Source organism: Plectropomus leopardus, chromosome 12, assembly GCF_026936395.1.
Source record: "Plectropomus leopardus strain MGB_pleo_1.0 chromosome 12, ASM2693639v1, whole genome shotgun sequence".
Taxonomy (NCBI): domain Eukaryota; kingdom Metazoa; phylum Chordata; class Actinopteri; order Perciformes; family Serranidae; genus Plectropomus; species Plectropomus leopardus.
Window position 1 is genome coordinate 4327432 of NC_142187.1, and position 13669 is coordinate 4341100.

Here is a 13669-nt window from a genome sequence, read left to right on the forward strand (position 1 = left end):
TATGGTACGGAGACGAGGTGGCCGAGTGGTTAAGGCGATGGACTGCTAATCCATTGTGCTCTGCACGCGTGGGTTCGAATCCCATCCTCGTCGCTTCCCAGTTTGCTGACAGATGCTGTGTTGACAGTATAACTAACTCCAGTAATAAATACACGCTTTAGAGCAGTCAAATTCTCCCACAAAATTGCTCACTTTCTCATTGACACAAGAAGACTTGCCTTGTTGCGCTGCTCGTTAGCCAGCGATCCTGTTCATGGCTTGCATGATTTGTGGTGCTGTATTCCAATGGCGCAGGGCAAAGGAAACTGGTCGCTCCTTGTTGTCTTTACAGGGGTGGTGGGTCACCACTAATTGGCTGTTTGGCTCCTGTGCTTGAATGTTAGCTGGCAGTCTGATGCTAAATTTTGTGGTCATGGCAGGAAAGCAAACTAGCCAAGGCTAAGCCGTTTTCACGGGATTCTTTCGGACAGTGATTGGCGGAGATCGTACTGTCTTACCCTCTCAGAGATATACATTTGACGTCCTTTCAAGTAGAGAGCAACGTCACTATGCCACCAAACCAAGGACATCAGTTATGCCAGTGATACGAGTTGATCCAAAGTACATCACTCTGCCCATCCGACTAGCGTCTTTTATCTCGCTGCTTTTCACTCGTCACGTCCTCCACTGAAAGTAAAGAGCTGTGGAGAATACGGGCATCGATCCCGTTACCTCTCGCATGCTAAGCGAGCGCTCTACCACTTGAGCTAATTCCCCAGTAAACACTGGCAGATTGCATTCCAAGGACACTCAAGGAAGGGTAACTTTTGATTGCTTTTTATCATACCACGTCACGTGGTCACCTTAGCAGCTATGGTATGGAGACGAGGTGGCCGAGTGGTTAAGGCGATGGACTGCTAATCCATTGTGCTCTGCACGCGTGGGTTCGAATCCCATCCTCGTCGCTTCCCAGTTTGCTGACAGATGCTGTGTTGACAGTATAACTAACTCCAGTAACAAATACATGCTTTAGAGCAGTCAAATTCTCCCACAAAATTGCTCACTTTCTCATTGACACAAGAAGACTTGCCTTGTTGCGCTGCTCGTTAGCCAGCGATCCTGTTCATGGCTTGCATGATTTGTGGTGCTGTATTCCAATGGCGCAGGGCAAAGGAAACTGGTCGCTCCTTGTTGTCTTTACAGGGGTGGTGGGTCACCACTAATTGGCTGTTTGGCTCCTGTGCTTGAATGTTAGCTGGCAGTCTTTGTGGCTGTCTGATGCTAAACTTTGTGGTCTTGGCAGGAAAGCAAACTAGCTAAGGCTAAGCCGTTTTCACGGGATTCTTTCGGACAGTGATTGGCGGAGATTGTACTGTCTTACCCTCTCAGAGATATACATTTGACGTCCTTTCAAGTAGAGAGCAACGTCACTATGCCACCAAACCAAGGACATCAGTTATGCCAGTGATACGAGTTGATCCAAAGTACATCACTCTGCCCATCCGACTAGCGTCTTTTATCTCGCTGCTTTTCACTCGTCACGTCCTCCACTGAAAGTAAAGAGCTGTGGAGAATACGGGCATCGATCCGTTACCTCTCGCATGCTAAGCGAGCGCTCTACCACTTGAGCTAATTCCCAGTAAACACTGGCAGATTGCATTCCAAGGACACTCAAGGAAGGGTAACTTTTGATTGCTTTTATCATACCACGTCACGTGGTCACCTTAGCAGCTATGGTACGGAGACGAGGTGGCCGAGTGGTTAAGGCGATGGACTGCTAATCCATTGTGCTCTGCACGCTGGGTTCGAATCCCATCCTCGCCGCTTCCCAGTTTGCTGACAGATGCCGTGTTGACAGTATAACTAACTCCAGTAATAAATACATGCTTTAGAGCAGTCAAATTCTCCCACAAAATTGCTCACTTTCTCATTGACACCAGAAGACTTGCCTTGTTGCGCTGCTCGTTAGCCAGCGATCCTGTTCATGGCTTGCATGATTTGTGGTGCTGTATTCCAATGGCGCAGGGCAAAGGAAACTGGTCGCTCCTTGTTGTCTTTACAGGGTGGTGGGTGACCTCTAATTGGCTGTTTGGCTCCTATGCTTGAATGTTAGCTGGCAGTCTTTGTGGCGGTCTGATGCTAAACTTTGTGTTCTTTGCAGGAAAGCAAACTAGCAAAGGCTAAGCCGTTTTCACGGGATTCTTTCGACAGTGATTGGCGGAGATTGTACTGTCTTACCCTCTCAGAGATATACATTTGACGTCCTTTCAAGTAGAGAGCATCGTCACTATGCCACCAACCCAAGGACATGAGCTATGCCAGTGCTACGAGTTGATCCAAAGTACATCACTATGCCCATCCGACTAGCGTCTTTTATCTCGCTGCTTTTCACTCGCCACGTCCTCCACTGAAAGTAAAGAGCTGTGGAGAATACGGGCATCGATCCGTTACCTCTCGCATGCTGTTTAGCGCTCTACCACTTGAGCTAATTCCCCAGTAAACACTGGCAGATTGCATTCCAAGGACACTCAAGGAAGGGTAACTTTTGATTGCTTTTTTATCATACCACGTCACGTGGTCACCTTAGCAGCTATGGTACGGAGACGAGGTGGCCGAGTGGTTAAGGCGATGGACTGCTAATCCATTGTGCTCTGCACGCGTGGGTTCGAATCCCATCCTCGCCGCTTCCCAGTTTGCTGACAGATGCTGTGTTGACAGTATAACTAACTCCAGTAATAAATACATGCTTTAGAGCAGTCAAATTCTCCCACAAAATTGCTCACTTTCTCATTGACACAAGAAGACTTGCCTTGTTGCGCTGCTGCTCGTTAGCCAGCGATCCTGTTCATGGCTTGCATGATTTGTGGTGCTGTATTCCAATGGCGCAGGGCAAAGGAAACTGGTCGCTCCTTGTTGTCTTTACAGGGGTGGTGGGTCACCACTAATTGGCTGTTTGGCTCCTGTGCTTGAATGTTAGCTGGCAGTCTTTGTGGCTGTCTGATGCTAAACTTTGTGGTCTTGGCAGGAAAGCAAACTAGCTAAGGCTAAGCCGTTTTCACGGGATTCTTTCGGACAGTGATTGGCGGAGATTGTACTGTCTTACCCTCTCAGAGATATACATTTGACGTCCTTTCAAGTAGAGAGCATCGTCACTATGCCACCAAACCAAGGACATCAGTTATGCCAGTGATACGAGTTGATCCAAAGTACATCACTCTGCCCATCCGACTAGCGTCTTTTATCTCGCTGCTTTTCACTCGTCACGTCCTCCACTGAAAGTAAAGAGCTGTGGAGAATACGGGCATCGATCCCGTTACCTCTCGCATGCTAAGCGAGCGCTCTACCACTTGAGCTAATTCCCCAGTAAACACTGGCAGATTGCATTCCAAGGACACTCAAGGAAGCGTAACTTTTGATTGCTTTTTATCATACCACGTCACGTGGTCACCTTAGCAGCTATGGTAATGGAGACGAGGTGGCCGAGTGGTTAAGGCGATGGACTGCTAATCCATTGTGCTCTGCACGTGTGGGTTCGAATCCCATCCTCGTCGCTTCCCAGTTTGCTGACAGATGCTGTGTTGACAGTATAACTAACTCCAGTAATAAATACACGCTTTAGAGCAGTCAAATTCTCCCACAAAATTGCTCACTTTCTCATTGACACAAGAAGACTTGCCTTGTTGCGCTGCTCGTTAGCCAGCGATCCTGTTCGTGGCTTGCATGATTTGTGGTGCTGTATTCCAATGGCGCAGGGCAAAGGAAACTGGTCGCTCCTTGTTGTCTTTACAGGGGTGGTGGGTCACCACTAATTGGCTGTTTGGCTCCTGTGCTTGAATGTTAGCTGGCAGTCTTTGTGGCTGTCTGATGCTAAACTTTGTGGTCTTGGCAGGAAAGCAAACTAGCCAAGGCTAAGCCGTTTTCACGGGATTCTTTCGGACAGTGATTGGCGGAGATTGTACTGTCTTACCCTCTCAGAGATATACATTTGACGTCCTTTCAAGTAGAGAGCATCGTCACTATGCCACCAAACCAAGGACATCAGTTATGCCAGTGATACGAGTTGATCCAAAGTACATCACTCTGCCCATCCGACTAGCGTCTTTTATCTCGCTGCTTTTCACTCGCCACGTCCTCCACTGAAAGTAAAGAGCTGTGGAGAATACGGGCATCGATCCGTTACCTCTCGCATGCTAAGCGGCGCTCTACCACTTGAGCTAATTCCCCAGTAAACACTGGCATATTGCATTCCAAGGACACTCAAGGAAGGGTAACTTTTGATTGCTTTTTATCATACCACGCCACGTGGTCACCTTAGCAGCTATGGTAATGGAGACGAGGTGGCCGAGTGGTTAAGGCGATGGACTGCTAATCCATTGTGCTCTGCACGCGTGGGTTCGAATCCCATCCTCGTCGCTTCCCAGTTTGCTGACAGATGCCGTGTTGACAGTATAACTAACTCCAGTAATAAATACACGCTTTAGAGCAGTCAAATTCTCCCACAAAATTGCTCACTTTCTCATTGACACAAGAAGACTTGCCTTGTTGCGCTGCTCGTTAGCCAGCGATCCTGTTCGTGGCTTGCATGATTTGTGGTGCTGTATTCCAATGGCGCAGGGCAAAGGAAACTGGTCGCTCCTTGTTGTCTTTACAGGGGTGGTGGGTCACCACTAATTGGCTGTTTGACTCCTGTGCTTGAATGTTAGCTGGCAGTCTTTGTGGCTGTCTGATGCTAAACTTTGTGGTCTTGGCAGGAAAGCAAACTAGCCAAGGCTAAGCCGTTTTCACGGGATTCTTTCGGACAGTGATTGGCGGAGATTGTACTGTCTTACCCTCTCAGAGATATACATTTGACGTCCTTTCAAGTAGAGAGCAACGTCACTATGCCACCAAACCAAGGACATCAGTTATGCCAGTGATACGAGTTGATCCAAAGTACATCACTCTGCCCATCCGACTAGCGTCTTTTATCTCGCTGCTTTTCACTCGTCACGTCCTCCACTGAAAGTAAAGAGCTGTGGAGAATACGGGCATCGATCCCGTTACCTCTCGCATGCTAAGCGAGCGCTCTACCACTTGAGCTAATTCCCCAGTAAACACTGGCAGATTGCATTCCAAGGACACTCAAGGAAGGGTAACTTTTGATTGCTTTTTATCATACCACGTCACGTGGTCACCTTAGCAGCTATGGTACGGAGACGAGGTGGCCGAGTGGTTAAGGCGATGGACTGCTAATCCATTGTGCTCTGCACGCTGGGTTTGAATCCCATCCTCGCCGCTTCCCAGTTTGCTGACAGACGCTGTGTTGACAGTATAACTAACTCCAGTAATAAATACACGCTTTAGAGCAGTCAAATTCTCCCACAAAATTGCTCACTTTCTCATTGACACAAGAAGACTTGCCTTGTTGCGCTGCTCGTTAGCCAGCGATCCTGTTCGTGGCTTGCATGATTTGTGGTGCTGTATTCCAATGGCGCAGGGCAAAGGAAACTGGTCGCTCCTTGTTGTCTTTACAGGGGTGGTGGGTCACCACTAATTGGCTGTTTGGCTCCTGTGCTTGAATGTTAGCTGGCAGTCTTTGTGGCTGTCTGATGCTAAACTTTGTGGTCTTGGCAGGAAAGCAAACTAGCCAAGGCTAAGCCGTTTTCACGGGATTCTTTCGGACAGTGATTGGCGGAGATTGTACTGTCTTACCCTCTCAGAGATATACATTTGACGTCCTTTCAAGTAGAGAGCAACGTCACTATGCCACCAAACCAAGGACATCAGTTATGCCAGTGATACGAGTTGATCCAAAGTACATCACTCTGCCCATCCGACTAGCGTCTTTTATCTCGCTGCTTTTCACTCGTCACGTCCTCCACTGAAAGTAAAGAGCTGTGGAGAATACGGGCATCGATCCCGTTACCTCTCGCATGCTAAGCGAAGCTCTACCACTTGAGCTAATTCCCCAGTAAACACTGGCAGATTGCATTCCAAGGACACTCAAGGAAGGGTAACTTTTGATTGCTTTTTATCATACCACGTCACGTGGTCACCTTAGCAGCTATGGTACGGAGACGAGGTGGCCGAGTGGTTAAGGCGATGGACTGCTAATCCATTGTGCTCTGCACGCGTGGGTTCGAATCCCATCCTCGTCGCTTCCCAGTTTGCTGACAGATGCTGTGTTGACAGTATAACTAACTCCAGTAATAAATACACGCTTTAGAGCAGTCAAATTCTCCCACAAAATTGCTCACTTTCTCATTGACACAAGAAGACTTGCCTTGTTGCGCTGCTCGTTAGCCAGCGATCCTGTTCGTGGCTTGCATGATTTGTGGTGCTGTATTCCAATGGCGCAGGGCAAAGGAAACTGGTCGCTCCTTGTTGTCTTTACAGGGGTGGTGGGTCACCACTAATTGGCTGTTTGGCTCCTGTGCTTGAATGTTAGCTGGCAGTCTTTGTGGCTGTCTGATGCTAAACTTTGTGGTCTTGGCAGGAAAGCAAACTAGCCAAGGCTAAGCCGTTTTCACGGGATTCTTTCGGACAGTGATTGGCGGAGATTGTACTGTCTTACCCTCTCAGAGATATACATTTGACGTCCTTTCAAGTAGAGAGCAACGTCACTATGCCACCAAACCAAGGACATCAGTTATGCCAGTGATACGAGTTGATCCAAAGTACATCACTCTGCCCATCCGACTAGCGTCTTTTATCTCGCTGCTTTTCACTCGTCACGTCCTCCACTGAAAGTAAAGAGCTGTGGAGAATACGGGCATCGATCCCGTTACCTCTCGCATGCTAAGCGAGCGCTCTACCACTTGAGCTAATTCCCCAGTAAACACTGGCATATTGCATTCCAAGGACACTCAAGGAAGGGTAACTTTTGATTGCTTTTTATCATACCACGTCACGTGGTCACCTTAGCAGCTATGGTACGGAGACGAGGTGGCCGCAGCCTCCAGTGACTGGACTGCTAACCCATGTCCGAACAGCTCCGATGAATTCCTAACCAGCTGTGGAAAGTCCTAACAACTCTCGAATCAAATCCGAACAATTCCTAACAACTCTCCTACCAAGTCCTAACATCTTCCTAACCCCTCCCCCAGTAGGTCCTAACCACATCATGGGGCAAAAGGTCACGTGCCAAGGCCACTGCGCAAAGCCACGCCCCCGTTCTCCACTTCATCGTCGACAGCGGAGAGAGAGGGACGACAGAGAACGAGCGAAAGTAAATCGGTAAGTGAAAAGTTAAATTTTTATACGAAAAGTTATCGTTGAAATTGAATTTGCTATCCAAATATCTATCAATGTCGTTAATTTACATACCTCCATAATTGTTTGTTCACATTATGTCGGACACGGACTTCTTTCCCTCCTTTTTCGAAACAGTTTGCGAGCAAATTTGTCAAATTAGCACATATTACAATGGCTTTTTTAAAATATACTGTATATTTGTCCACAACGTTTTATTTAAATAGTTGATTTTCGTGTCTCCCTGGCTGTTTCCGTAGATTTTTGGCGGACGCGGTACTTTTCCCTCGTTTTTTAAGCTAACGGGCTCCGTAACGTTGTCTCATCCGTCTGAATTAACATTCATATCAACTCTTAATGTATCATTACATTTTAATAATCGGTGTACCATAGAAGGCACCGAACACGGACACTGCCGATGGTATGAGGTTTTTGTCACCGGCGGTCTTGTCTCAGACACCGCGCTCTCTGCCGCTCAAAAGCGGCAAACGGAGCCCCGACGACCGGGGCCAAGAGCAGGCGGGTAACGGTACATGACAGTGTGATAACAACATTTAAAATGCAGGATTAATTCACGGTGGTTTGTCTGACTGTGATTGAAAAAAAAATATACATAAAACGGCAAATATTTACGTAGCTTTACGTAATGAAAAAGTTACGCCACGCCATTTAATAAGGTTATAGCGTTACATGCTGTACAAAGCAGCCCCTTATATTAATCATGCATTAATTATTCCAGCGTACTTCCATTTCACTACTGAATTATTGTTTAGAATTTATAGAAGCAGTCTGATTCATGGAATAAGTTCTCAGATCTTTTACTTTATTAAAAGTAGTAACACTGCAATGTAAAATTATCCCGCTGCAAATAAAAGTTCTGTATTCAAACTCTTACTCGAGTAGAAGTAGAAATGTATACTTAAAATACTATAAGTAAAAATACTAAAGAATAGCCCTTTAAAAAAAAAAAAAAGCCATGTCATTACAGCAATAGTAATGTCATAACTGTCTATAATTATTGGTGCATGAATGTGTTGATCACTTTAATGTTGCAGCTGGTAAAAGTGGTTGTCATTTCAATAACTGTATTCTGAATTAATCAGTTTGCAATGTTTTGTACACAAAATCTAAATCTGACAAATTACTGGTAACTCAAGCTCTCAAATAAAAATAAACTGTATAATTTTTGCTTCCAAAATGTAGTGGAATAGAAGTAGAAAGTGCCAGGAAATGAAAATTATACTGAGACACTGTACTTAAGAAAATGCATGCTGTTAGTTTCAGTCACTGGTTGCTGTTCATTGTTGTGAATTTTTGTATGTGTTGTAGCCATGACGAAGACAGGAAAACCTGATGCATACTGGGCAGATATCATGCGCCAGTATGCCCAGGGTAAATACCGCTTCACAACTGGCAAAAAACCAGGAGGGCAGAAGTGGAAGGCTGCCATGCAGCGGATCGATGCCTGTCCATTGACCCCTGTCTTCAATCAGAAATTACGTGATTGTGACATTTTTGGGAAGAAAATCCCCTGCAAATGTGGATACCACAAAGTAAGTGATAGATAATTAAGTTAAATTAAACCTGTGCTGGTGGCAGTTGCCATAAAGCATTATGTATTAACTTTTCCAACAGACAATTTCAAGTGTTGGAAAAGAAAAATGCATTCATTCCTTTTTACCCGTGCTTGCTTCAAAATTGTTAAAAATGAAGTTAAAAACTTGCTTTCAGACCAACTGTAAAAAAGAAAAACGTCTCTTCACAGTCAGGCACAGGATCATTGGACCCGGGCACAGCCAGCAGCACAGCCACAGCCACTGCCAGCACCTCGGCCGCAGTGAGGCCGCCTGCGGCCACAGCCACAGCCAGCACCTCGGCCGCAGTGAGGCCGCCTGCGGCCACAGCCACAGCCAGCGCCTCAGCCGCAGTGAGGCCGCCTGCAGCCACAGCTACAGCCACAGCCAGCACCTCGGCCGCAGTGAGGCCGCCTGCAGCCACAGCCACAGCCACAGCCAGCACCTCGGCCGCAGTGAGGCCACCTGCAGCCACAGCTGCAGCCACAGCCACAGCCACAGCCAGCACCTCGGCCGCAGTGAGGCCGCCTGCAGCCACAGCCACAGCCACAGCCAGCACCTCGGCCGCAGTGAGGCCGCCTGCAGCCACAGCCACAGCCACAGCCACAGCCAGCACCTCGGCCGCAGTGAGGCCGCCTGCAGCCACAGCCACAGCCAGCACCTCTTGCAGTCAAACTGAGAAGTTAGAGTGTGCTCTTTGTAAGGAGTATGTTTCTGTTGAAAACTTCTCAGAACATCTAAATGACTTCCATGCAAAGGAGCATTGTGAGCAGTGCGGGAAAGAGGTCAGAGGTGCAGTTGGTCTGCTCCAGCATATTGAAGAGGGTCATGTAACAGGCACCAGTTGGGATCCACCACCTCCCGTGCCACCACAACAAATCCTTCCACCAACACAACCTCTACTGCAGCGACAACCAGCATCTCCTCCTCTTTCATATCCTCTCCACCTGAAGTTTCCGCCGGTGAACTGGGTGAGTTTTTTGCCGAAGCAATTCCTGCGGGTCATCAAACCAGGTGATCAGGAATGGATTGCACAGTGTCTTTATGAGAACATGAGACAGCTAAAGCAACAGCTGTCCCAAAACTGGTACCATCCACCCAGTCCACCGAAGCTCACCAATGCACCACCGGATCCAGCGGCATACTTCAGGCAGAGGATGTTTGTGTGGGCACCGATGCGGATGTGGGGCATTCCACTGAAATGCCGCCAGTGCAACAGCAAAATGCACCACTCCGGCATCTATACAAAGGTACGTGAGGTCATCGATGTTGACTCCCGGTACTACTTGGTAGGTGGGGACTATCCTCGGTGCAGCAAGTGCATGGTCCTTGGAGTATCGAGGTGTTGTGCCAATTAGATCCTGCCCACAGAAACAGGTTTCCTGCTGTCCTCACCACTCATCTGGCTTTGGACAGAAAGTGTGTGACACTGCTGAAACCCCGAACGGCAGGTAACAGCTCCAGTTACCTGCAACAAGCACTGGAGGAAGTCCATAGTGAGGACTGGGCAAGGCGCACAATCGAGTACCTTTCAGACTGTGAACGCCATAAAAGAAGGAGTGCCCTATCAAAGTGTGAGGAAGCAGCCTACCTTAAGCCACCCCCCTTTTGTCCCCTGCCTCTTGCTCAGTGGTTTGAGACAGTCCATGCGAATGAGATCCTGGGTCATCTGGATGAGATGAAAGGTGTCATCACATCAACGTATGGCAGGATCCTAAAGCTGGACTCAACAAAAAAGGTACAGTAAAATCTCTGTTTTTTGTTGTTGTGTTTTTGATGATTGATGAACTTTGATTACAGTTCATTATTTTCCCTTTCTTTATCATTTATTTTCATAGATCACAAAGAAACTTGCAGGCGCCATAGCAGACACAGCCACATGGATGACCAATGTCAGCAACGAAAGTGGCCAAGTACTCAACTGTGTCCTAACCACTGGTGAGGGAGCCGGCCTTGATGAGCTGTGTCAAGGGATTGTAAAGCGGTACCAGGATGCTAGGGAGCCAGAGCCAGAGGTCATCTATGTTGACAGGGACTGCTGCAGCGAGACAGGTCTGTGACCCTCTGACACTGCTAAACCACTTATATACAACTTACCTGAATACTTACCTGCTTGCTAAAAGTGAATTAAAACTTAATTCATTCTAATCTCACCATATTCCTACATACCTCTTCACGGGACTACATATATTCAACTTACCTTAATACTTACCTACAATGCTTGAATAAGAAAAGGGTGATTTGTGTAAAAAAAAATCAGGCATAAGTTTAAAACTCATCATTCAAAATTCTAAAAGAAAAAAAGCATTACATTGAAGTGTAATGTGCGTCCGTTGTTATGCATCTCTGTCAGCCAGTATAAACGGCTGCCTTTAAGATCTCAGTCATGTTGAAAATTTAATTATAACAATGTGATATACATTTAGGCCGTGTTGTTCATCTGTACAGGTGAATCCCCAGTTCTTTTGTGGTTTCGACCATGGAGGATTGAAGTGAGGCTGGACATTTTCCACTTCATGCGAAGATTCACCTGTGGTCTCACTACTGAGCACCATCCTCTGTATGGCACCTTCTGCTCAAAACTGTCATGCTGCATTTTTGAGTGGGACAAGGAAGACATTGGTCGTCTTAAGGAAGCCAAGAGGTCAGAGTTGAGGAGGAGGCATGCAGGTCAAGCTCCCACTGACGCACAAGTTCTGGCCAGCATCAGCTCCACCGAACTAGCAAAACATTGCCGGAGGAGAACGCGCGGGGTTGAGGAGACGCGAGGCCTGATTCAGGGACTGCTGCAGTCAATGTGGGAGCTCACAGACACCACAGGATTAAGGCTTATTAACCCTGACAGCATGGAGCATGTGTGGGAGGTGCAACAGAAACATCTGGCCTGTATTCAAGACCCTCCTGGTGTTGAGCTGTACACCAGACTCAGTGCAGGATTGCAAAAGGGTGACAAGGTCCTGGATGTCTACAGATGTGGCAGGGGGTCGTCATCTCTGGAGAGCTTCCATCGCCACCAGTGTTCATTTATCCCAGGTAAGTAGAAATATATAAATTAGAATCAAAAGAACATAATTTGATTGCACACATAGGGAAATGTGTATCTTTGGTTAAAAATTGTAACTAATATTTTAATAATCTCAAAAAATCATGTTTTTTCAAGGATGGAGGTGTAACGCCATGCACACTCAGATGTACATGCTTGAGGGTGGATCCAGATGGAACATCAACAGAGCCAATGCGGCTGTGGACCTGAGTGGTTCATCACACACAAAAATGTATGATGTCCATCTGATGTCCAACCTCAATGCCATTAGCAACAGAGTACTTGGATGTGCACTCTTGCCTGAGTTCATCCCCCCTGGAAGACCCACTGGTGAGACACGAGAGAAGACACCTTTCTCCTTGCAGTCTTTCTCATCCATTCCAGTGCAATGTTGTCTATTCTTCTGAATTCAAAATATTTTTCTTTCACAATACTTTATGGCAGGTGAGCGCATTGCTGTGGAGTATTTGCTGGCACAGTCTGACAGAGGAGATCTGCTTGGTCCACAACAGCATGATGAGCTTGGCACCGTTCTGCCAGACCTGCAGGTAGAACTTCAGGAGGAGGAGACTCTTGATATCACTCTGAGTGATGCAGCTGAGATTCTCAGTGACATTCCACCCTTGGCTGAGATCTCCAGTAAAAGCTCAGAAGCCCAGCGGTCTGACTCAGAGTTGGACATTTCACCACCTCAAAGTCCCCTTCTCCATAGTGAAGATGTGGTGCCAAGCACATCATCACACACATCTTCCCAGGTAATCTGACCCTTGTATGACATCTGTCATTGATTCTGCAGGATAAGTAATTAATTTCCCCATTCTGTGAACAAGGTTAATTTCTGAATTTCTATTTTTATGTTGCATGTGTATAAAATAAACAATTTCTCCTGTGGAAATAAAGTTTTTTTATTCTTATTCATTTTTCTTTTTCATTTCATGTTTATTTGTATTGGGACAAGTATATAGCATAACACTGATGCCACCTACTATCACATTTATAGCCTAAGCTAATTTGCAATGCCCTCAGATATGACCTGTCAGATCAGGTCATATCACTAATGATTTGTCATTGTGTTTCATCTTTCAGGAGAGCCGATTTGATTCCAGGGGTGTTGCTGGATGGGAGGCGGTTGAGAACTTGGCAGGTTACCTTGTCAACCTCAACCGCACAATAACTGCACTGTCAGTAGGAGAGGAAGCTGAGATTGTGCGTCTCTATTCCAATCTTGACGCAATGGACAAGGCTCCCACCAAATACTCTCTCAAATCCAAGAAGAAGACCTTGCCAGGACCATGGAGAGCTTCCAGGAAACGCAGTGGCTCTGCACCTGGTCAACAAGCAGCTGAAAGGTGAGCTCACCTATAGAAACATGTAACTGTTATGGACAGATTCCCAAAGATCCTTTTGTGAACAGATTTCCCAAGATCTATGCCACAGGTCATCAGGAGCTATTGGATGCACATGGGAAGTTCTCCCTCAGCTGACTGCAATCAGTCAGCTGGGAGGTTTTATAAAGGAATCCAAGTTCCCCTGCTCAGTTGGTTGTCTGTGTCTGAGGGTCAACACCTTCAGTTGACTTTCTGTGTTTTCTGTTTGAGATTATTCTTTTGGCCAGTTTCCATACACTTTGCCCTTCACTTGACTTTGATAGAATCAGCGGGTGGCTGTAGGGAGTTTTACATCCACTGCCACCTTTTAGAAACCAAGGAACCATTTTATTTTAACCCTTTTTGTGATTTGTGCAGTGTTTTGTTCATTTCCCAACCTGTGGCTCCTGTCCCTCAGGTTTTGTTTAAAGGGGAAACGTAACAGTGACATAACTCATATGTATTATAGTTATCGT

At 46.6% G+C, this 13669-nt stretch overlaps 10 non-coding genes across 10 annotated transcripts; 6 read left to right on the plus strand and 4 right to left on the minus strand.

Moving 5' to 3' along the window:
• Positions 1-11: 11 nt before the first annotated feature.
• On the plus strand, positions 12-93 carry trnas-gcu (transfer RNA serine (anticodon GCU)). Its single transcript has one exon. It is a non-coding gene; the product is annotated as a tRNA-Ser (tRNA).
• A 590-nt stretch (positions 94-683) lies between these two features.
• trnaa-agc (transfer RNA alanine (anticodon AGC)) lies at positions 684-756 on the minus strand. Its single transcript has one exon. It is a non-coding gene; the product is annotated as a tRNA-Ala (tRNA).
• A 106-nt stretch (positions 757-862) lies between these two features.
• Positions 863-944, plus strand: trnas-gcu (transfer RNA serine (anticodon GCU)). Its single transcript has one exon. It is a non-coding gene; the product is annotated as a tRNA-Ser (tRNA).
• A 1637-nt stretch (positions 945-2581) lies between these two features.
• trnas-gcu (transfer RNA serine (anticodon GCU)) lies at positions 2582-2663 on the plus strand. The gene has a single exon. It is a non-coding gene; the product is annotated as a tRNA-Ser (tRNA).
• A 605-nt stretch (positions 2664-3268) lies between these two features.
• On the minus strand, positions 3269-3341 carry trnaa-agc (transfer RNA alanine (anticodon AGC)). The gene has a single exon. It is a non-coding gene; the product is annotated as a tRNA-Ala (tRNA).
• Positions 3342-3448: 107 nt separating this feature from the next.
• Positions 3449-3530, plus strand: trnas-gcu (transfer RNA serine (anticodon GCU)). Its single transcript has one exon. It is a non-coding gene; the product is annotated as a tRNA-Ser (tRNA).
• A 780-nt stretch (positions 3531-4310) lies between these two features.
• Positions 4311-4392, plus strand: trnas-gcu (transfer RNA serine (anticodon GCU)). Its single transcript has one exon. It is a non-coding gene; the product is annotated as a tRNA-Ser (tRNA).
• A 602-nt stretch (positions 4393-4994) lies between these two features.
• trnaa-agc (transfer RNA alanine (anticodon AGC)) lies at positions 4995-5067 on the minus strand. The gene has a single exon. It is a non-coding gene; the product is annotated as a tRNA-Ala (tRNA).
• Positions 5068-6034: 967 nt separating this feature from the next.
• trnas-gcu (transfer RNA serine (anticodon GCU)) lies at positions 6035-6116 on the plus strand. The gene has a single exon. It is a non-coding gene; the product is annotated as a tRNA-Ser (tRNA).
• A 602-nt stretch (positions 6117-6718) lies between these two features.
• Positions 6719-6791, minus strand: trnaa-agc (transfer RNA alanine (anticodon AGC)). Its single transcript has one exon. It is a non-coding gene; the product is annotated as a tRNA-Ala (tRNA).
• Between the last annotated feature and the right edge of the window lie 6878 nt (positions 6792-13669).